This window comes from Delphinapterus leucas, chromosome 3 (assembly GCF_059928025.1).
Source record: "Delphinapterus leucas isolate spDelLeu-1000000601 "Yukka" chromosome 3, BTC_Dleu_Yukka2, whole genome shotgun sequence".
Lineage (NCBI taxonomy): Eukaryota > Metazoa > Chordata > Mammalia > Artiodactyla > Monodontidae > Delphinapterus > Delphinapterus leucas.
This window is the reverse complement of record NC_143131.1, coordinates 129,226,578-129,251,059: the sequence shown is the minus strand read 5'-3', so window position 1 is coordinate 129,251,059 and position 24,482 is coordinate 129,226,578. Positions and strand designations below refer to the sequence as shown.

At 43.3% G+C, this 24,482-nt stretch overlaps 1 pseudogene across 1 annotated transcript in view; it reads right to left on the bottom strand.

The window, feature by feature from the left end:
* LOC149749698 (myelin expression factor 2 pseudogene) overlaps window positions 1-24,482 on the bottom strand; it is a 178,643-nt pseudogene that overhangs the window by 37,873 nt on the left and 116,288 nt on the right. Inside the window, exon 3 of the transcript XR_016392826.1 lies at window positions 1-24,482. This exon is cut by the window's left edge and continues 37,873 nt beyond it; it is cut by the window's right edge and continues 14,663 nt beyond it. The product of XR_016392826.1 is annotated as a myelin expression factor 2 pseudogene (transcript).

The window sequence follows — 24,482 nt, the reverse complement described above, 5'->3', positions numbered from 1 at the left end:
CCACTGCTGCTCCTCTCTCAGCTCCCCCAACATTTTGTGCTCCCTCTTGCTTCCGGGCCTTTGCACATGCTATGCGCTACCTGCAACACTCCCACCACTCTGACTGCCCCCCTACCCTGGCACTGACCTCAACCTCTGACACTTCCCCTAACACTTGTTCATCCCCAGTTCTCAACTGAAATGTTGCTTCCTCCAGGAGCCTGACTCTAGACTAGGACAGATACTTCTGCTGTGTGCCCTCAGAGCAAAACACCCTTCCCATCAGAACATATGGCACACTTAGCTACATTGCTTATTTATCTCTTTGCTCCGCTAAGATGATAAGCCACGTGTGGAGGTGAATGATACTGAATCCTAAGAACATAAGAAAGGAGAAAGAAGGATGGAGGGATGGAAAGAGAGACAGCAGGAAAAAAAGAAGAAATTGTCTAAGCTCTTCAAGATTTTCCTTATTCAGGCCTTTGCTTTGTCTTTATATTTGGGTTGATTCTACATCTGACCTCTGGGGAGAAATGAAGGATAGGGAACCACCCCCAACAAACTGAAATAGAAGAGCACTGCTTTAAAAAAAAGAGAAGTCAGGGCTTCCCTGGTGGCGCAGTGGTTGAGAGTCCCGATGCAGGGGACACGGGTCCGTGCCCCGGTCCGGGAAGATCCCATATGCCGCAGAGCGGCTGGGTCTGTGAGCCATGGCCGCTGAGCCTGTGCGTCCAGAGCCTGTGCTCCGCAACGGGAGAGGCCACAACAGTGAGAGGCCCACGTACCGCAAAAAAAAAAAAAAAGAGAAGTCAGAGATTTATTCATTAAAAATCAATATTTATGCTTGAGAAATTTACCCATGGAAATTAAGAAAAATTCAGAATCAAGATTTAGAATGTCCTCTAAGCCAAGGGTTCCTTCTGAGAAAGCTCCTTGGAATAGCCAGTTCCTCACTGAGAGAGAAACAGAGCAGCTCAAAGCCTGGCTGAGATATTAACAAACCATCTCAGGGACAAGATACAATCAGCCCCTCCTTCCTTTGTGTCTCATGGTAACCGATATGGGCTTCCACCTGTACCTAGGGGTTTACACAACCATCTCCACCTACTAGACTCTGAGCAACAAAGTCAGGACCCAGACCTGAGCTATGTATGTCCCCAGGACTCCATACACTGCTTGGTACACAGTAGATGCTCAAGAAATGTTTTCTGTGTGAATGAATGAATGAGTGAATGACTTTTACTCGTGCTCCTCTTAGAATAAGCTACCTTTATCATTCATTCTTTGAATGCATATTTATTGTGTGCCTATACAGGTAACAAGACAGACATAATTCCTCACCTGATGGAGTTTGTAATCTCTTGGAGGGGTGGGCTTGAGCACATAATTCCAAGTGTGCTCAGTATTAGTAAAGAGACACAGTGAACTGGAAGCCTACGAGATGGCTAAATTGAAACTGACAGATCTGCTCTTGCAAGGGATTTAGCCGTGCAAAGGGAGAGGAGGCGAGAGAGAAAGTTCTAGCAAACAGGAAAAGTTTATGAGAAGAATGCAGCCACAGAGGCAGCTCTGAGAGGAGACCAGATCCTACAAGCCTGAGAGCCCACAGTGTGGTGTGGCAGCTTCACACTCACCCTAGCAGGGGAGCCCTGTCTTCCAGCAAAATCCTCTGTGGAAGCCATTGGCGTAAAACATAAAAGCAGAGTTCCTCTGGTTGGAGCTGTGTTTACCAAAGAAGGCAAATATTTTAGCTAAGGGCTTCTCAAACTTCAGTATGCATACAAACCGCCTGGGGATCTTGTTAAAAGACAGATTCTGACGCAGGAGGCCTGGGGTAGCGCCTGAGAGTCTGCCTTTTTAACAGCCCCCAGGCGATGCCAGCCAGTGCTGCTGGTCCACCAACATCACTTTGAGCAGCAAGATCCTAACCATTTCTCAGGCAGTTAACCAGGACACAGAAGGAAGCAGGAGATGGCCAGATGACCTCTTCAGATCTAAAGGCAGGCCTGTGTGGGATGTGCTTGCAGGGATGTGTGAGTCTGTAGGTCAAGGGGAGACACTGTGAGTCGGGAGGCTGGACGTGCTCTTGTGATCAAGGTCACTCGTGTATACGTGCTCACACCTGCTTCCGTTTGAGGACGTGTGAGTGTGTGTGTCTCTTTAAGCAGTGTGTATGTGTGCGTGTGTGCACACCCCAACAAATGCTCACAAGTAGAACAAGAGTGATGGGCGCTAAAAATAGTTCCTGGGAGTTATAGCAGCATAGTCCAGATTTAGAAGAAAATAAATTATTTGATCTGTCCTTCTGATGTCAATGGGTCACTTACAATCCACCTAACTCTTGCCCTATTATTTAAGTTCCATTGACCGGAAAGGAGTAGGGGCATGGTACCTCATAAAAGAATTGTCTCTCCACTCAAGACTTGGTTCAAAGGCCTCACTCGACTCCATGGGCATCCCAAAATGGTGCACAGTCAAAGGCACCCATGCCTGGAGAGCAGAGGGCTCAGACCACCTCAGGATTTCAGGACTATCTGAAGATCTTCCTCGCCACCACCAGTTACAATGCCAGAACCCATATAGGTGGAGTTTGTGCTCCCGTAATCTAAAGATTTCCAACCTAAACGACTGTCACTTTTCTATATAGGATAATACTTTAAGCCTTTATCACATAATTCTTTGGGGAGTTTGAAGACTAGTAAGTGAAAGCAAGGCCTTTGTAATAAGACCCTGGATATGAGCCACTGTTTTTTTAAGGCCGCCTAAAGAATGAATATGATCCTTGGTTGCGCTAATAAGAGGGTAGAAATTAAAAGACATGGATTCCAAAGAATTCCATGTATTCAGAATCCATGGAGAAGCCAGAGTGATCTTCTTTTTTTTTTTTTGCGGTACGCGGGCCTCTCACTCTTGTGGCCTCTCCTGTTACGGAGCACAGGCTCCGGACGCACAGGCTCAGCGGCCGTGGCTCACGGGCCCAGCCGCTCCGCAGCATGTGGGATCTTCCCGGACCAGGGCACGAACCCGTGTCCCCTGCATCGGCAGGTGGACTCTCAACCACTGCGCCACCAGGGAAGCCCCAGAGTGATCTTAAAAAGCAAATCTTTGTCATGCTTCTCCACCACTTAAAGCCCTTTGACTGGCCGTTGCTCTTAGAATACCTAAGTCCTTCAAATGACATATGCAGTCCTGCATTACACAGCCCTAGTCACCACTCCAGCCCCATGTCCCCCACTGCTCTCCCTCTCTCACTAACAAAGCACCAACCACGTTGGCTTGCTTTCAGCTCCTGCCACGTGCCAAGATCTTCTCCTCAGGACCTTTGCACATGCTGTTTCCTCTGTCTGAACTGCTCTCCTCTCCCTTGACACCTAACCAGCTCTTGCCCACCTTGCAAAACCTCAGCTTAAAAGCTACTTCCTTAGTGAAGTAGCTTAGTGAATTCCTCAGTCTATACACCTCAGTGTCTTCTGCTCCATCACAGTAACCAGAGCTAACATTTTTTCAGTGTTTAGAATGTGCCAAGCTTGACTCTAAGCACTTGTTTTTGCAAATTGAATTATTTTAACCTTCAATATTTAGAAACATAGGGATAGATCATCAAAATAGATAAGCACTTTTTATTTATTAACTACTAATAACCCTAATGAAGTAGTCGTTATTATTTCCCTCCATTCAACAGATGGGGAAACTGCGGATCCGAGAGGTTGAACAACTTGTCCAATGGCACAAAATGTTAAGTGGTAGAGCTGGAGTTCAAACCCAACCACTCTAACTTTGAATTCCTCACTCAACGGCATGTTCTTCCCACCACATCCCAGAAGCCAGGAGCGGGTTTTAATCTCCACTCCATCACCAACACCCAGCACAATACCTAGCATATGGTAGGCACTTAGTAAATATTACTCATTTGTTGTATGATAAAAATTACTCACTTGTTGAAAGAAACTGAATAAGCAAATCAGGGTGAGGCCCAAGGAGAAAGTTTACAAATTATATCAAAAGAGAAATGGGTGAGGGTGCAGGACATGCTCAGCTGCAAGAAAAGTCTACAGGTCTGACCTCAGAACTGAAAAGGAAACAGATTTCTCTTGAGTGGCTGCAGAGGACAGAGCCAGAAACAACTGGTAAAAAATCACAGAAAAGAGATTTCAGCTCAGTAAAAGGAACATCACTCAGTGTTACGCCAAAACACAGAGTGCTTCTCTTTGGTAGTCAAGGAAAGGCTGGATAAGCATTTGATAGGAAGGTGACTGGAGTGACTCACACTTCAGCTGGGGATCCAAACTGGATCCTCTCTGTGTGTCTCTCCAACCCTGATATTCTAAGGACCCATGAGTCCCACCCACCCCTTCTACCCCACATTCCCTGAGGTTCCAAAGAAAAAAATTTCAGCAAGTAAGTAAACCCACAGAGGTGGTCATAATTTGCTCCTAACTGAAAATAAAAAGAAAAGGTGAACTGGAGTCAACGAACACAGCAGAAAAGGAAGATTGCTCCTCCTAAGAGCCCTGTAGCCTAGGGACAGGAAAGTTGGGCTCTTAATGAAACAAGAAGGCCCTTTCCTAACCCACGAATGGCACACTGGGTAACTCCACCACTCCACCTCCCTGCCTCTCTCAGAGCAAAGCACTGCTCTGAGGGATGGAAGGGACATCTGGGGTCCCTTGAAGCTGTGGCTGAGAGGTTTCATTTGCATGTAGTTAAATAGCAGGGTACTTCTACTAGATGACCTGTAAGGGCCTTCCCCATTTATGTTTTGATTTTATGAACTGAATTACATTAAATCATAGCATATGGGAACTAAAAGAAAGCTTAAAGCATCCAACCCAATCCCTCTGCTTTATGGAGAAGGAAACTCAGGCACAGAGTGGGGGGGGGGGTGGATTGTCCAAGGTTCCACAGTAAATTGGTAGCAGAATTGGAACTCAACCACTTCTCTCTCGACCTCTCCTGTAAAGCTTATTTTTCTCCAGTTTTCTAAGACTGTTTTCTCAGAATTGGTGCTTTCTGAGATCAGGCAGGCCCTGTGTCCAGCTTCTTATTTGTCACCCCCTCAGAGAGCCCTTAGCATGGTTCTATCCAGTGAACGCTCCATTTGTGACCAGAAACTAACTCCCAACTATTGAATAATCTTTTCATAAGGACCAGGTGATTTCTTTCTACTCATGAAGGCCAGAGGATCTGGAAACAGGAGCAGAAAAGAAACCAGAAGGGCATGTGCCCAAATAACTGCCCAGGACACTGCAGATATTCTGATGTATATTTGGGGGCTGGCTTGGTGAACTGGCTCTCACTACAGCACTGGAAAAAAAAAAGATCTAGAATGAGTAAGCTAGACATAACCTTAAAGATCTCCCAAGCCAGCCACTCCCCCAAAACTAGTGCCTCTATCTGCCATGGTGAAATGGAAAATTAAGGAAATGTTTAATAATATTTGTACATATGCATAGACACTTTGATGAAAGAAACCTCCTTTATTCTGAGACTATGTTCTTCCATCTTTTATAGTTATTATTTATCCCTTCTTTTATGAAATAGTGGTGGTAGCAAATGTTTGGGGTTTTGTTTTGTAAGTTGATACCAATGTTGACAACCCTGTGTTTGGGTACCCCAATTTTTTGGGAATTGTAGAAATCCACGAAGTCTGGAAACTACTAATCTAAACCAGTATTCTCTTTTTATAGTTGTGGGACCAGAGGACAGTGGGAAAAAATTAAATGTCTCCATGTTCTCATAGTCAAAAATTACAAACCAAATGCAAAGCTTAAGCATCCATAAAACTACTCCCATCTCAGCACTAAAGTTGCTATGTGATCCTGGGCAACTTGTTTAACTTTGGGCCTCAGTTTCCCAATCTGGAAAATGGGCACAATAATCCCTGCCCTGACTTCCTCACAGGTAGCAAAGGTCAACACATCCTTTGAACGTAAGGAGTATAATCAGCTCTGTGCAAACAGCTGCCAATTCCAATGTCTGCAGAACCAGGTAGGCAATGGAAACAAGTAAAGCAGACCAAGTGTGAGTGAACAGATAGCAGCTGCCACTCAGTCTCAGTGTTGAGAATACACTGAGGCCTGGTGGGGAGTGGGGGAAACTAGCAAGTCCAGCGACTGAAGGGAGGAGAGAGGCTACCCCAGCCAATTTTTACCATACAGTAATGTGGGCTGAGTATAACCAGATATTCTCATTTTCAAAGACACTGGAACTTTACATTTTTATTAGCTATCTTTTGATTTTTAAATGTTGACCACAAATTCAAATTTTAAAAATTGAGAGAGACAATAAACAACCCAATCAAAAAAATGGACAGGGGACTTCCCTGGTGGCACAGTGGTTAAGAATCTGCCTGCCAATGCAGGGGACACGGGTTCGATCCCTGGTCCAGGAAGATCCCACATGCCGCAGGGCAACTAAGCCCATGCACCACAACTACCGAGCCTGCACTCTAGGGCCTGCATGCCGCAACTACTGAGCCCGCGTGCTGTAACTACTGAAGCCCACATGCCTAGAGCCCGTGCTCCACAACAAGAGAAGCCACTGCAATGAGAAGCCCACACCCCACAACGAACAGTAGCCCCCGCTCACCGCAACTAGAGAAAGCCTGTGTGCATCAATGAAGACCCAAAAGCAGCCAAAAATAACTAAATAAATAAAGAGTAGTTATTTTAAAAAAAAAATGGACAGAGGACCTAAATAGACATTTCTCTAAAGAAGAATACAGATGGGCAACAGCAACATGAAAAGATGCTCAACATAGCTAATTATTAGAGAAATGCAAATCAAAACTACAATGAGATATCACCTCACACCAGTTAGAATGGGCATCATCAGAAAATCTACAAACAACAAATGCTGGAGAGGGTGTGGAGAAAAGGAAACCCTCCTACTCTGTTGGTGGGAATGTAAATTGGTACAGCCACTACGGAGAACAGTATGGAGGTTCCTTAAAAAACTAAAAATACAGCTACCATATGATCCAGCAATCCTACTCGTGGGCGTATATCCAGAGAAAAACATGGTTCAAAAGGGTACGTGCACCCCAACGTTCACAGCAGCACTATTCACAATAGCCAAGACATGGAAGCAACCTAAATGTCCACTGACAGATAAATGGATAAAGAAGATGTGGTACATACATACAATGGAATATTACTCAGCCATTAAAAAGGAAGGAAATAATGCTATTTGCAGCAACATGGATGGACGTGGAGATTATCATACTAAAGTGAAGTAAGTCAGACAGAGAAAGACAAGTATATGATATCGCTTACATGCAGAATCTCAAAAAAATGATACAAATGAACTTGTTTACAAAACTGACACACACTCACAGACTTAGAAAACAAACTTATGGTTACCAAAGGGGAAAGCTGGGGGGGGGGGGGAGGGATATATTGGGAGTTTGGGATTGACATATACACACTACTCATATAAAACAGATAACCAACAAGGACCTACTGTACAGCACAGGGAACTCTGCTCAATATTCTGCAATAACCTAAATGGGAAAAGAATCTGAAAAAGAATAGATACATGTATATGTATAACTGAATCACTTTGCTGTACACCTGAAACTAACACAACAGTTAATCAACTAAACTCCAATATAAAATTTTAAAAAAATTTTTTGATAAATATTAGTGTTATTTATGTACATATGAACTCTGGCAAACCAGTAACAAAATTAACAACCAACTGCAATTCCAATATCAACATATAAGCATGCAATAAGCATGCTACCTGAAGTTCTTTTAATTAACATTTTAAGAAAAAAATTCTAAAGTAAGTTTTCAATTACAATATTAAGAGCAGTTACATTTACTTTTTTTTAAAACTTCCCTCTAGTTCTGTTTCCCAAAATGAATACGTTTATTAAAAATGTTGAACTGACATCAGATTTAACAGAAGTATTAAACTAGGACCATAAAGATAGAAAGACTCAAGGAGAATCCTATTTTGTTTTCCTCAGATTTATGATTTCCCAAAGAAAACACTAGACTAAGGTCTGTCACTAAAGTGGGACTTTAAAAATGCATGCCATGTTAACACATTTACAGCTTAAAAACAGCTATAAATAATTTGCTTAAATCTGACCTCTTTAGGAAATGTTTTTAAAAAGGAAAAGAGAAAATAACCAATCTCATTAGCGTATTTTAAGCAACAGCCTTGATAACAGTGGACATCCAAAACTTCTGTAAACATAGCAGGTAGAGAAATAACTCCTTGGTAGAATTTTGTGTATCAAATAACAATATCTGCCATTAAAAATCTGTGCTACTTGGGTTACCAATTCACCAATATTATTCAAATATTTTGCTAGCTAAAATCTAAGTAAGTACATCTTGGTTCTGAAATCTAAATATGCCCATTTTCTCTTTCAGGAAAGAAATACCTGCAGAGAACAGTTAGCGAATCTATAAGATTTGGAACTTGTAACATCTATGTGTATTACAGGGGAAACATTAGAAATTCCAGATACAGTAATGGGTCTTACTTTATCAGCAGCAGGAACAAGCATACCAGACACGATCGCAAGTGTGTTTGTTCTAAGAAAAGGTAAGAAGTAGGTCCGTCAAACTGCAATGCCCATTCTTAAAAGCCTGGCTGAAATACACTGAGCAAAGGTACCTTTAAAATATTTATTTCCTCAGTAACATACTTTGAAGGAAAAAAAAGGAGTGGCTCAAGGGGAAGGATTTACTATTTAATAGCAGATTAATTTCACTGAATCTAAACCCCCAAATAATATTCATCTGAAATGTGCAGTAAATCATAATTAACCACGTTACGATGAAAAACAACAAGTAATCTACATACCTTATTGAAAAATGGTTTAATAAATAGATAATTATTGGGTAAATAAATGTTAAGACTTCAAACACTAACCCCCCCCAAAATTCAAAAATACAAACTCAGTAACTTCTGCTCTAACACAACAATTTTCCAAAACAAACAGAAGAATTATCCAGTGTTTATTCTTATGAAGCTTATTAATAAAATACAGTATTGGTATGCATATTTTAACAACATGCTTTTTTTGCAGGCAAAGGAGATATGGCTATGTCTACCACTGTGGGATCCAACGTGTTCGATATGCTGTGCCTAGGAGTTCCATGGTTTATTAAAACTGCATTTATAAATGCATCTGCTCCTGTAGAAGTGAAGAGTAGAGGACTAACTTACATAACCATCTTTCTCAACATTTCAATTATTTTTCTTTTCTTAGCAGTTCATCTTAATGGCTGGAAACTAGACAGAAAGTTGGGAGTAATCTGCCTATTATTATACTTGGGGATTGCAACATTATCAGTTCTATATGAACTTGGAATTATTGGAAATAATAAAATAAGGGGCTGTGGCGGTTAATGTTAATAGTGTCATGTGGAAAATGTGAATGATGGGGAAGGGCAGAGAAAGAAAACTCCATTTCTTCATTTAAGTCAAATGAAAAATATTCTGAACTTTAGAATCTAAAACTTACAATAATTCTTTATCACCAACAGAAAGTAATTTAAAACCAACCAAGATCATATCCTAATTTGTCTGAGCCCTTGCTTTTCAAGGACAATTACATGTATTAAACAGAAGTTTTGAAAAAACCACCTATGTTTTACCTTACAATACGTTGATAAAAGCTGGGGACACTTGAACAAACAAATCCCACTACGTAGAACTGAAAACAACATGAAAATGGCTTATTTCATTAAAAATAGTATAACCATTCATTTAAACTGAACGACCAGACTTGCTGTCTTTAAAAATACAAACTTGAGATTAACAAAAATCAGAGTATATTTAACACTATACTGTTAAAAGCTGGTGGGAGTTTTAAAAGTACATTTTTACAACTTTTGTAAGCATACAGTATTACTTTAAAAAATGACTTTTACTAAGAGATTCAGCAGAACAGATGTAAGAATGTTCCAACCGTGGTTTCAAATTATGCATTATGATCCAAGAGAACATCAATTTCTCTGCCAGTGATTTTTATGCCATTCATTATTCTGCAGCCTTTTTCAGCTGATCCTGGGGAGTCAGATCTGACTGTTCCACAGCCTTTTGACCTTCCATTCTCCATTTTTATTTCTGCAAACATTACATGACATTTCTGACAAATACCTGGCTGCCTTTGGAGCCTATTCTGTCTCTCATTCCACTTCCCATTGGACCTGATAAAAATCTTCGATCCATATTGATAGTCCTTTCCAGGATAGCTCCTCTACCTGGTCCCATTCTATCAAAGCTGGAACTCATCTGATCCAGTCCCATCCCCATTCCTCCAGTCACACTGTTCATGCCACCCATTCCACCACCAAGTCTACCAAAGGAATCTCCAAAGCCTCGATTTATTCCAATATCACCACATCCAAAATCTCTCTCCATGCTACTAGTCATCGCACCACGGTATAGCTCTCCCATTTGACTAACTCCTCCAAATCCTCCCATGCTATTCATTGCTTCCAGACCACCAAACCCAATTCCTCCTCCAGTTCTATTCATTCCTCCAAAACCTGGACCATCCATTCCCATACCACTTGGACCTAAATTTCCCATTCCACCACCTGCGTTCAACTGTCTGGCACTAATAGGCTGTCCACATGGACCAAGTCCCATTCCAGTGCCTCCAAGACCACGTGGTAATTGTGGTGTTTTACTATCATATGAACGGTAGCCTTCATGAGGGACAGACTTGTCATCCATTTTCACATGCATAGGTCTATCAAACAAAACCTGCCCAATGAACATAGAAATTGCTTGAACTGCTTCAATTGCCTGTCCAGAAGTGACTGTGCCCATTCCTCTGCTCTTGCCATCTTTGTCTTCTTTAATATCTGTCCACTTTACAGTTCCAGCTACGCTGAACACTTCCTTTGGCTCCTTCCAACCAACTTTGAAGCAACAAATTGTGGAACCAAGCAACAAAAATTGTGGAACCAAGTCTCCCAGCCTGCAAATTACTGATAACCTCAGGAGGAACGTTTGGATTATTAAGAATGGAAGGTGGTAAATTCATCAATCCCGATCCCATGTTGGGTACATGTCCTCCTGGAAATGATCCCCCTGTTGGTGGCAATGCCCTACGGGCATTTGCTCCATCAGGATCCTCTTTGATATTCAAGGGTCTTCCACTAAGATCATATTTGTTCATAGTTTCTAGTGCTTTCTTGACAAATTCTTCATCTTTGAATTCAACCACACCACAACCCCTTGATTTTCCTTCTGCATCCTTAAAGAGCTCCACGTATGTAACCTGACCCAACTTTTCCTCTCATTAGATCTTTAACAGTTTGCTATTTCATGTCATATGGGATGTTGCTAATAAAAACTCTGTTACGATTTGGACCCTTCTTTTCTCCAGTGCCTGAATTCTTGTCTTTTGAATGAGGGTGAAATCCATTGGCCCTCTTATTTCCTGTAGATTTTTCTTTTAATTCAGGTTTCTCTTCTTTGATTCAACATTCTCCATTTTAACGCCATTGGAGCTGTCACTGTGCTGCGGCGGCTGCTTCTCCTGCTCGGGCAGGTGAGGTTTTCCCCGGCGGCTCGAGGGGGGCGCTGCGGATGCGGGCTGTCGTCGCCAGCAGCCCTAAGCACCTCGGGCTTGTCGCGTCGGCCATCCCGCCGCCATGGCCTCCGCCTCCGCCTCCGCCGCCTGTGTTGAGGGGCCCTGAGTGCTACAGTAGTGGCGGCGGCGGGCTAAAAGTTTTTTTAAAAAAGAAATTTCCGTGTCACTTAGTTTTTGAAAACAAAGAAAATTTGAAGTTGTAAATTTAAGAAAAATGGAGAGAGACAAGCAAAATAATGCCATATGTGGGCTGCCTATATGTGAGCCAGAGGTGCCCCTATCACCTATGGTCTCAGTGATTCCACTTTGCTCTTGTTCTGGAAGCCCCACGGGCAGCTCAGATCAGTAAGCGCCAAAGTGCCCTTTATTGCCTAACGACAGGAACACAGCTCACACCAACCTGAACAGTACAAAGGTGCAGTAAAGATCAGCCCCTGAGGATCTCTACAGACATTTCAGAGTTGGGCAAGGGATAACACTGGTTGACAAAACACTTCAAGAATTAAGATGACACTCTCTGTAAAGGCCCACCTCTATATTTTAACACTCGGAATCATCTCTCTGAACGCTCTAACCAGCTTGCAATGCAATTTTCTCATCCTAAAAAATGGGACCAATTATACATGTCTTGCCTACTTAAGAGATTGTATCTCATTTGAGTACAACAAGGATGGTAAACATATGGCAGGATTATGTCCCTGATAGTGAAGGTGATGATGATGATAACAGCGTGCCAGCGTGTTGTATATCAGGAATATTAATTTCTTTTTTATTATTTTTTTTTGCGGTACACGGGCCTCTCACTGTTGTGGCCTCTCCCGCTGCGGAGCACAGGCTCCGGATGTGCAGGCTCAGCGGCCATGGCTCACGGGCCCAGCCGCTCCGTGGCATGTGGGATCCTCCCAGGCCAGGGCACAAACCCATTTCCCCTGCGTCGGCAGGCGGACTCTCAACCACTGCGCCACCAGGGAAGCCCAGGAATATTAATTTAATCCTCTGACAACCCAGTGAGGGAGATGCTATTATCACTGGCATTTTATAAATAGAAAACCAAGGCATAGAAAAGTTAAGTAACTGCCCAGTGCTACATGGATGAAAAGTGGCAGAGCTGGGAGCCTTCCTGCTGAGCCTCAGAATCCTTGTCCCTAGAGTGATCCAAGAAGCCCCTACCAACTGATCAAGTTGGCACGCAGATTAAAATCTATTTTCCCAACTCTAGCGTAATTCAACGCCTGGCACAAAAGGGGGCCCTTTACCCTTATTAAGTATCAGCTCCCTTTCATCCAGCTTCAAGATGTGTTACGAACATCAAATCACTGGATGGGTATGGGCAGTGGAGCTCAACCTTCGCCCTAGTGGCATTTGGGGCTGGATCATTCTTTGCTGTGGAGGCTGCCCTGTGCTCTTTACAGTATTTAGCAGCATCCCTTGTCTCTCCCCACGAGATACCAGTAGCACACTCATACCACCCCCCTTTGCCAGCTGTGACAACAAAAAGTCTCAGACCATTGCCAAATGCCACCTGCTGGAGAGGGGGGAACTGTCCCCGGTTGAGACCCACTGGTGTAAGGGATGATTAGTCAGATTCCTCCTCCTGGACCCAAGGTGAGTCACCCCGCTTTCCTTTGCTTCTCACTGCTGCCAAGCCCCACCCTGTATTGTGAGATGCCTCCGCCCCTGACTGTGTGGAATAAGAGGCAACTCCCCAGGAACCGCCTCTGCTGTTCTGAAACAGATCCCTAATAACTCTCCATTGTAAGGGTGTCACTGTTTAGTCCGGTAGGAATGGATGGGGGTGGAGAGCAACAAACAAGGCAGGGATGGGGAAATAACACAAGTTGCAGAATTCTCTTGACAGTAGAGACATATTATAATACCTACCTCCCAGGGTTGTATGGAGGACTCAGCAAAGGCCTGGCATCTGGGAAGCACTCAGGTAAATAACCACTATCAACAGTAACAACCTGAACTTGTTATCCCTTCATTTAAGAAATACTCTTTCCATACCTTCTAGTTACCAGCAATGGTGTAATGGCTTTACTTAGATCATCCTACCCATAATACTTACAAGGAAGAAACTATTACCACATGGACAGTTTATAAATTTAAAAAACTGAGCTTCAGTGAAGTTAAAATACTTGCCAAGTGCAGGCTACACAGCAGAAGAAGAGGATTCAAGCCTGCAGCCACCGCAGCAAAGGAAACGCAGCTCGGTACAGTGGGAAGAGATTCACACCACAGCATCTCTGCTGTTTACCCTTTGGTGGCCAGGAGCCCATAATTCAATCTCCCTGAGGCCCGAGTTCCTCATATAAGATGAGGGGGCTAGAGGAGAGTACGTCTGGCTCTAAAATGCCAGAACCCTCATCTGTTATCCCCTCTGCAACCTTCCTCCAAGACAATTGGTGGTGATTCGTCATTAAGATTTTTTTTTTAATGTTATTTAAGAAGAAAAAAAGGAAGGACTTCCCTGGCAGTCCAATGGTTAAGACTCCCTGCTTCCAATGCAGGGGGTACGGGTTGGATCCCTGGTTGGGGAACTAAGATCCCACATGCCGCACAGCATGCTCAAAAAATAAAAATTTAAAAAAAAAGAGAAAAGGAAGATTACCTCTCAAACTGAGTGTTTCCCATTTAAAACCCCATTCTCTCGCTAAATACCGGATTAATGTTGTTTAAATTGCGTTGCTGGAATGGGGGGGGGGGGGAGAAGTAATGAACTTCTAAGCAAAAAATGCTCATCAGCTGGGGAAAAAGATATAAATGAATGAGGAAGAAGCGCTAATAAACAATCACATCAGGCCAGCTTTCTCTAGAATTATGTTATTAACACAACACAGTGAAACTGGTTGCAAGTGGAGAACAAAGGAGAACAATGAAGGAGAAAAAGCAGTGGCCTGTTTACTCATAGAATCCCAAGAACGAGGAGCGGGAAAGAAACCCGGCCAGCAGAACATCCACCATAAGTAACCAAAATAATAGGAACAGCAACTGTTAAGGGTTTTCCGTATATTAGCTCATTTAATCCTCACAACCCAGGAATTTAGACACTATCTCCATTTTATTGCTAAGGAAACTACATCTAGAGAGGTTTGCTTCCTTGCCCACACAGTAAATGACCGTGTCAGGATCTGAACCCAGATCTGACATCAAATCTTGTCCTCACGACCTCCACATCGTCCTGCGTCACTCTGGCTGGCCTCTGGTACACGCTACCTCAGAATGTGGCCCAGTTCCATGGTAGATGTCTTTTTGCTACAAGGTATCTTTTTAAATTGAACTGAATATGCCTTCTTGAAAACTTTGTGCAAAAAGCACTGACTCTGCCTTTCCCCCACCCCCCAACCCTGTGACCCTGGTGTCCCACAGAACCAAACATCTCCCTCTTCCCCAAGGCAGCCCTTCAGGGATTTAAATGGATCACGCTGACACTTGTCTTCTCCAGGATAAAAATCTCCCATCCTTGTCCTTGTTCCCTATTTGGCAAGTTCTCCAGACCCTTCCTATCTTAATCACCTTCTTCAGGACACACTTAAGTTTGACAATGAGACTCTCAGAGAACGGAATCCAGATTTCTAAGCGTATCTCGGCCATCTCCTCCTTCACTGTAGGCTTGCTACTTCTCTTAATGCACTCCAAGAGCCTATTATCTGTATTGGCAGCCCGGTCACACATTGGCTTCTGATGGGCTTGCTCCCAGAAAACTAAGACCTCTCTAAGCTTTTTTCAAAGTGGACTTCTTTAGCCAGTGTGTAACTCAGCTCCACTGGTCAACAATTGGTTGTTTCATAGCCGAATGCAACCAAACAGAACCCACAGACAAAACCCAAGGAAACTCATGTGTCCTGTCCCATTCCAAATTCTTCTTTCTTCGTGAGGTAACTAATTATTATCAGTTGGTCCAATAGGAATAGACATCCTGTTAGCCAATAAAATAATCATCATCTCTCATAAGCCCTTAGGTCTTTATTTCATAAAACATTCTCCTATCAATAACACAAAGTAGGACTTCCTTGGTGGTGCAGTGGTTAAGAATCCGCCTGCCATTGCAAGGGACACGGGTTCGAGCCCTGGTCTGGGAAGATCCCACATGCCGTGGAGCAACTAAGCCCATGCACCACAACTACTGAGCCTGCGCTCTAGAGCCTGCGAGCCACAACTACCGAGCCTGCGTGCCACAACTACTGAAGCCCGCGCACCTAGAGCCCTTGCTCCGCAACAAGAGAAGCCACCGCAATGAGAAGCCCGTGCACCAGAACGAAGAGCAGCCCCTGCTCACCACAACTAGAGAAAGCCCGAGCACAGCAACAAAGACCCAACACAGCCAAAAATAAACTTAATTAATTTTAAAAAAATAATAACACAAACTATTATTTTGAGCACCTATTATAAGACAGGCACCAGGCAAATCGATGATCCTAACCCTTATGATAATCCTGCAAGTTGGCATTATTATTTCCTTTTTCTAGATGAAGAAACTGAGGTACAAAGGAGTTTAGTGACCAGCCCAAGGTTTCACAACTACCTCAACACTTTCTTTCCTATAAGCACCAGGTCTGAGATTCAAATCCAGGTCTGCTCGATCCAAAGCTTATACTTTTTCTACCACAGCACAATGGCTTCTGAGTCACTGGTGCATCGGTGCATCCTGGGCTGTGGAGTTTCTATCTACTTACCCAATTTCTGTTGACTGAAATAAAAACACACAATGTGAGAACTGTGAGTTTCGGTTTTCTCTGGGGACTTACTGAGGCCTATAGCCAGGGAGACAGTCTCTCAGATAGCCCTGAGAAACTGTTCCAAAGAGGCAAGGAGGGAGGTCAGCATAGATGTGATTTTGGAGAAGGGGTACGTGCAATCAAGCACACACCTTGGTAGGAGGTTACTGCTAGTCATGATGAACAGATATCTCAGTTGATGATTTTAGTGCCTTTCTAAGTATGGGAAGATGCAAGAAATCGGGTTCATAAAATTTTCTCTTGAAAATATCTAACTATCTGAAGACCTGTCCTGCCAGTTTTCCCAGATCGCAGAGTGCCTCATTCCTGATCTCTTCCCTGAACTCCTTTCAGGGTGTGTTAAACGTCAGCAAGTGCAGTGGCCAGTGACTTGATCCTTTTAGAGCCAGATGGTGAGTGACATTCATTGATTATCAAAAACATCCTAGGATCCCAGGGAGGGAGAGACCAAGGGACTTGTCCAAGGTCCCAAATACTGGCCTTCTTTCTGAGTCTTCAGAAGCTATTCTCTCCTGCTCCTAGATCCAGGCACAGAGGACCCCTCCTCCTGCCTTACTAATCCATGCTCTTGTTTCTGGCTGAGGCTCCCAGAGCTCAGAGGTCCTCTGCAGGTCAGAGGGTTGGAGTGGGCCAAGTCACATCCCCTGCAGAGAAGACCAATCAATCTCATGTCGACCCACCTGTTCTCCAAAAGAGCAGCTGATCAGCCACCGCCGATGAGAGGGAGGTAATTTAAAGGTCAAGCGAAGGCTGGATGTCTATCTGCCCTTCTTTCATGATAAATGTGTCTGAGATGTGAGCACAGCAAGATGGTGATATTTTAAGATGAGCAGCGTATTGGGAACACTGAATTCACCCAGCCTGTGGCAGCCCCGTTTTACAAAATGCAGCGTCCAAGAGTTTCAAAAGGCACAAGCATGGAGTGAAAGCAGTGGAGCCCTGGAAGGCAGGGAACCCAGGACACAAGTTGAGTCTTGGCATCAGCTGCTGGACTTTGGACTTTGCTGCTCGAGCCCTTTGCTTTGAGTCTCATTTTGCTCTTTTTTTTTTTTTTTTTGGTCATTTTTTAAAAATTGAATTCTAATTGATTTACAATGTTGTGTTAGTTTCAGGTGTACAGCAAAGTGACTCATTTATCTATATTTATATTAATATATATATTCACCTTCATATTCATATATATTCTTTTCCCTTATGGGTTATTATAAAATATTGAGTAGATTTCCCTGTGCTGCACAGTAGGTCCTTGTTGGTTCTCTGCTTTATATATAGTAGTTTGTACATGTTAATCCCAAACTCCTAATTTAACCCTCCCCCCCTTCCCCTCACTTTACTCATCTTTAAAGTGAGGACACTGTGTGAGCTGTCATCGTAATGATGCTGTGACAAGAACACAGAATTGCCCCCTGGATTTCTAATACCATGCTGTAAAGTGCTAGAGTTGCAAGAATCCTTAGAAAGCAACTAGCAGAGCAGGTTTTAAGTAGCAGACCCTATTCTCAAAAGGAATCTTGTGTAGTACCCCAACATACCAAACTGATCAAACCCCAACTACTGTCCTGGTTGTCATAGAATCGGGGGCACAGAGCAATCACCAGACCTCTTTGAAACCTGGGTGTACCAGGGAACAGTCCAAAGACCATCCACCTAAGAGCCCATTTTACAAATAAGGAAACTGAGGCCCAAAGGAACGAAGTAACTCCAAGTCTCAAAGTGAGTTTAGGGCAGAACCCAGACTAGCGTTCAGGACTCACAGGTTCTAGGTGAGGGCACTTTCTACTACAACACACTGGGACGCTCAATCTTTTGTCTCTGCGTGACTATACATGCATGATATAAAATATAGTGTTCTAGAAGGTAACCTCTCATACCTTGGCTTCGGTCAAAGCCAGTCTTCATGCCTGTTAATAGCATCAGCTAACATTTATTGAGCACTATCTATCAGGCACTATGCTAAGCGTTTTCCTGTGCATCATGATCTCATTTAATACTCCCAATGAGCCTGTAAGATAGCTGTTATTTTTATTCCCATTTTAGACATGAGGAAACTGGCAGTTAATCAAGTAACTTGCTCAAAGCCATACAGCCAGCAAGAAGTAGAGCCACAGTCACATCCTCAGGGCCTGTACTGGCAACCCCCATGTTTTCCCACCTAAGCACAATTCTTCTGGAAGAAAGGGACTCTCAGCCCACCTATCATTTCTTTTCTGTTTCTTCTTTTTTTTTTTTTTCGGTCTGGAAGGCCCCGCTCTGAGATGGAGAATCAACACCTTGGCTTCTTTTCTCCCCAATCTCCTCACCTTGTGTCTTAAGGTGGGTGAGTCAGCAAACGGGTCAACCTTTTCCCGGAAGTGAAGTGGATGGCCTTTGGCATGGCCGCCAGGTGAGGGTCTCAGCAAAACTGTGTCCTCCACTGGCCTGACACACACTAGTGACCTGACAGGTCTCCCACTATCACTGAGGCCACCAGCAAGTCCAGTCAGGGCTCCTTAGAGCCCAAAGCACAGAGCACTTACTGCAGCCAACTCCATGTTTCCCTCCCTCCCCCATTTCACCTGCGGCTCTTTCGTCTGCAGCAGTTCTGCAAGGCGGACAAGACAGCTGCATCCTTGGTGTGCATACGACTTCTCTGGAGTTTCACTAGGTTATTGTCAAGGCTGAACCCCAACCTCGGCTTTGGAAGAACCTACTTTCCACCAACCAATTCCTGCAGCTTTCACTTGTCCCTGATCTTTTCTGCCTTGACCCCCAAAAACGCCAGCTCTGCACAAGGCTGCTGAGATAAAGGCTATATATAAATGCCAGGGCCCTGGAATTCCTATTTCAGAAGCAGTCGATACATTCCTGCTTAAAGGTCTCACTCAACTCCCCAAGCCTGCTGGGGACCTGAGTGACTGGGTCCCATTAAAAAGGACCCAAAAAGGAAATGCAAGGCAGACACTGTCTACTCTGAAACACAAGCTAGCAGGAACAGCTGGGACCACAGACCCCAATGCCAGCTCAGTCAGTGCTGTTCCGCACTCCTAAGGGAACTCAGGTATCAGCTGAATCATCCTATGACCACATAACAAAATACAGTCCCGAGAAGGATAGTGCAGGATGATACTTAACAGCAACGAATAACGTTCATGATTGTCGAGTGGAAAAACCCTGTACTGAGAAAATAGCCGATTTCATTTTTATGCTTTCAAAGCATATATATTTGTGCATCTGCAAATAGAATATACATTTAAAAATTAAAAATAAGATGTTATTGTATGAACTGTGTTCTACCATGGTCTTTTGTTTTTTACTTAAAGTAGCATGAATGTCTTTCTGCACATGTGTGCGCATGAACTCCTACGTTAGATTACTAGCGACTTTGCTCTTTCTTACTTCCATATTTTTGGTGGACAGCGGTTGACTCTGGCACACTCACATTCTACTTCTCCTTTGGGGAACAGCCATCCCGCCTACACTGCTGTGGCAGGACAGCCATAGTGCTCCTGTCCCTGCCTCCCTCACTGTCACTCACCCCAGAGACTGGCACATGCCTCAGGCTAGCCAGGCAAAGTTCTCTGCTCCTCTGCGCAGAGTAGACGGCTCCGAGAGAGCCCTGGCCCAGTCTGAGCCTCTAAAACTTAATATCTGAATGTTGCCAGAGAGAGCGCCTTGCTCTTCCTCTGGAATTTCCAGCTGAAAAGATCATAATAAGCCAAGAATCGTTGGGAGATTTATTATGTTGCTTCTCCTATATAGAGAAATCCTGCCTTAGAATGAAGGCGAGACAGTGTGGAAAACAGAGCCAAAAAATGGAGAAAAAGCCCAAATCATTGAGATCCTGGATCCAGTCATGCCTGAAGCTGGAGTGATCCTAAAATTCCTCATCTTGTGATCCAACAGATCCCGTCTTAAACTCATTGAATTGGATTTCTATAACAGACCTAACACGTGTGTTTGCTAATCAGCAACTACGTGTGTGTGTATAATACTTTTTGTGAACAATGGTAAATAACCCCAATCATTCTTGAAGCTCTCAGTGTATTCCTCAAAGCTCTCTTCTCTCACTTTATAGCACCAATTTTGTACTCCATATTCCCACATATTGTTAATTAGTTCGTTTTTCATATGCCAATTCAATTTAAAAACAGAGGAACTAAATAAACATTTCTCCAAAGAAGACATCCAAACGTCCAAAAAGTGCATGAAAAGATGTTCAACATCACTAATTATAAGAGAAATACAAATGAAAACCACAATGAGATATCACCTCATACCTGTTACAATGGCTATCATCAAGAAGACAAAAGATAAGTTTGGGCAAGGATGTGGAAAAAAGGGGAATTCTTGTACATGGTTAGTGGGAATGTAAATTGGTGCAGCCACTATGGAAAACGATACATAGGTGCCTCAAAAAATTTAAAATAAATCTATCCTATGATCTAGCAATTCCACTTCTGGATATATACCCAAAGGAAATGACAACAGATTATTGAAGAGATATTATGCTCCCCCATGTCTATTGCAGCATTATTACAATAGCCAAATTATGGAAACAACCTAAGTGTGTGTCAAAGGACAAATAGGTAAAGAAGATGTGGTGTGTATGTGTATGCGTGTATATATAGATATATACATACATAAACATAATGGGACATTATTCAGCCATAAGAGAGACAGACATCTGCCATTTGCAACAACACGGACGGACCTTGCAGACATTATGTTAAGTGAGATAAGTCAGACAGAGAAAGACAAATACTGTATGATATCACCTATACGTGTAATCTAAAAAAGCCAAACTCATAAAAACAGAGAGTAAAATGATGATTACCAGGAGCTGGAGGGCAGGGGAATTGGGGAGATGTTGGTTAAGGGTACAAACTTGCAGTGAGTCATAAAGGAAAAAGCCCTAGAGATTTAATGCAGAGTAGAGTGAATATAGGCAGCAATACTGTATGATAATCATCAAACTTACTAAAAGACTAGATCCTATTTATTCCAACCATTAAAAACAAGTGATCAGGGCTTCCCTGGTGGCGCAGTGGTTGAGAGTCCGCCTGCCGATGCAGGGGACACGGGTTCGTGCCCCGGTCCGGGAAGATCCCACATGTCGTGGAGCGGCTGGGCCCGTGAGCCATTGCCGCTGGGCCTGCGCGTCCGGAGCCTGTGCTCCGCAACGGGAGAGGCCACAGCAGTGAGAGGCCCGCGTACCGCAAAAAAAAAAAGATCATTATGTGATGTGATAAAGGTCCTAACTATCGCTACAATGGCAATCATATTACAACATATAAATGTATCAAATCAAAGTCCTGTACACCTTAAATCTTTTATATGTCTAATATATTTCAATTTTTCAAAAAAAGAACCTCCCCAAATAAACGGTAAGTCCTTGAAAAAAAGGAGCTATGTCTGCCTGACTCCATGATGCCTAGTACCCTACATGCTGTTCAAAGTAGGAACTCAAGCCTGCCTCGCCCCACCTATCAGCAGCAGCAGACGTGCATTTACTTTAGATTTCTACTAGGCGGGATAAGCGGCCTTACAGCATTCTCACCCTCTCATTAAGTTTATAAGAAGAGTGCTGCCGGGATTTGAGAGCCCGTGGTCATGTACAGAAGGATCAAACCCAGAATCACTGAACGTTAGGGTGAGAAGAAACTCTAGCTATCAGTGGTTTTCAAACCAGCTCTGCAAAGACCTCAGGCTGTGTGTGGATGTCAGCAGCGGGAGTCCCAAAATCTGATGAGAGAAGCAAGTGGTTATGCCAAGTGTGCTGACTCCATATCCCAGTTTCTACCAGAACAGCCCCCATTTAATCCATTTAAATATTGAGAGTGCAAAAAGAGTCTCTGCTTTAAAAAATTAGATCACAGACCCAATCAACGCTGTTATTTTACACAAGGGCAAGTAAGGGCTGAGAAGGAGAAGGGTTTGCCTAGGATCCCTCAGGGGTCACTGACAGAGCTGGGTTAGAACTCAGTCTCCTAATCTCCTGGTCGGTACCTGCTCCATATTACTGTCTGCTTTTCTAGATGCCTTTGAGTCTCCCATCTCCCAAGGCTTTTTTTTTTTTTTTTTTTTTTTTTGCAGTACACGGGCCTCTCACTGTTGTGGCCTCTCCCGTCGCGGAGCACAGGCTCCGGACGTGCAGGCTCAGCGGCCATGGCTCACGGGCCCAGCCGCTCCGCAGCATGTGGCATGTGGGATCTTCCCGGACCGGGGCAGTGTCCCGTGTCCCCTGCATCGGCAGGCGGACTCTCAACCACTGCGCCACCAGGGAAGCCCTCCCAAGGCTTTTGAGGCCCATTATAGTGACTCTTTAAGGTCCATGACCCTCAAACACCAAAATCAGCTGGGAGCTTATTAGAAATGCTAACTGCCGGTTTCCACCCCAAACCTACTAAAACCTACTGTCGGGCGTGGGATCCCAGAATGGTATTTTTTAACAAGTATGCACTAAAGTTTAGGCAGCACAACTCTAGAATCCATCCAGAAATTGAGCCTCTTGCCATCCTTATCTGGAAATCCTATCCATCTCTACCAGCTCCCTGCCTGGCTAACCCCTGCCCTCCTAGGGAGTGGTAATTGAATGTCACATGTTGAGAATAATCCTAGAAAATCCTCTGTCATCACACTCAAGTCCCAACAGCTCAGAGTAATTAGACCTAGACTGGGGAGAGGCACAAAGGAATCATATATTAATGCAATTTGAAGTTTCTGAGGTTCACGCGATGGAGGGAGACCAGGAGCAGCAAAGGAAAGCACAGCCACAAAGTCCAAGTGAGGGGCAGCATGGGGGAGCCACAATAACCCTGGAACGTTGCAAGTTCATTTCAGCTTCTCTCACCCTTGCTGTCCCCAATCTGGTGTCCCATCAAACAAGGGCATGCAAACATGGTGGCAAACTTTGTCCTTTGCAATGTTAAGCAGTGATGGATTTTAAAGCTCCACTTCTCTGGACTGGCTACATTTTAGCAACTTGATTTAAAAACTAAGAACACTTCCGGATTCTTCTCCTGACCTCCTAAGTCTGAAACCCCAAGAGTGGAACCCTGGGATCTGTATTTTTATAAAGATCCCCACTGATTTTTACATAGCCAGCCCAACTCCAAACTATTGGAGCCCCCATATATGTTCACATTTGCTGGATACTATTAAAAAAAAAAAAAAGATTAGGGTAGGAAAAGCATAGAAAACAGGACCTGGAAAGAATGAAAGAATTAGAAAATCACCATCTTGCAACCACTAATGAGAAGATGATCTGGACAAGATCAGTGGATGCTAAACCCATTAGGTAAAAAGTTGATGGAGAACTTTGTCATGGTGAGACCAGGCTGACATCATGAAACTTAGGACAGCCTGACATTACATGCCCAGGATGTGGTAGAAAAGGAAGAACCCACTCACCATACCTGCCTACAATGTCATCTAGCCAAAAATACTGACACTGAATATAATCATATTCTAGACCTAATACCACTTTACAGGAAATACTGGGGATAGAAGAACAACTAAAATAACACCAGGAAGAAGTAATCAACTAAATCCGTAATGTGTGATCATCAACAAAAGAACCCAATTTCTCAAACAGGTCAGTGGTATTAAAAGGTGGGGAGAATGAAATATAGACTTAAAAGACATAATTACCAAACAAAATGTGGGAACCTTGCTTAAATTCTGCTATCAACAAATCAACTATTAAAAGGCAGTTTTTGAAACAATCTGGGAAATTTAAACATGACAGATGATATTAAAGGGTTATGATAAATATTGCTAGACACAATAATTTTTAAGTCTTTATCAGTTAAGCTAGTTAGGAAGTAGTTACAGCTAAAATGACATGATTCTGCATTTACTTTAAAATGCTCCAGTTTAAAAAAAAAAAAGTGGAGAGATAGCTAAAACAAGATTAGGAAAATGACAATAACTGTTAAAACTGGGTGATAAGTTTGTTATATCATTCTCTACTATTTTTTGTACTTTTAAACAGCTCCACTGCAAGAAAAAAAAAAAAAACAAAAAACCTTTAATTCCTGGAACTATTACTCGTCCCTAGTAAATGAGTCCTAGTAGGAAATGGTGAGTGGGTGGGTAAGAGTGAAAAAACAAACAAGCAAAAATATAATTGAATAAAGCATGAGGGGCTAACTGAGCTCCTGTTCACCGTTGCCCGATATAAACAATGAAAATATCTCTTTAGACATCCATTCATT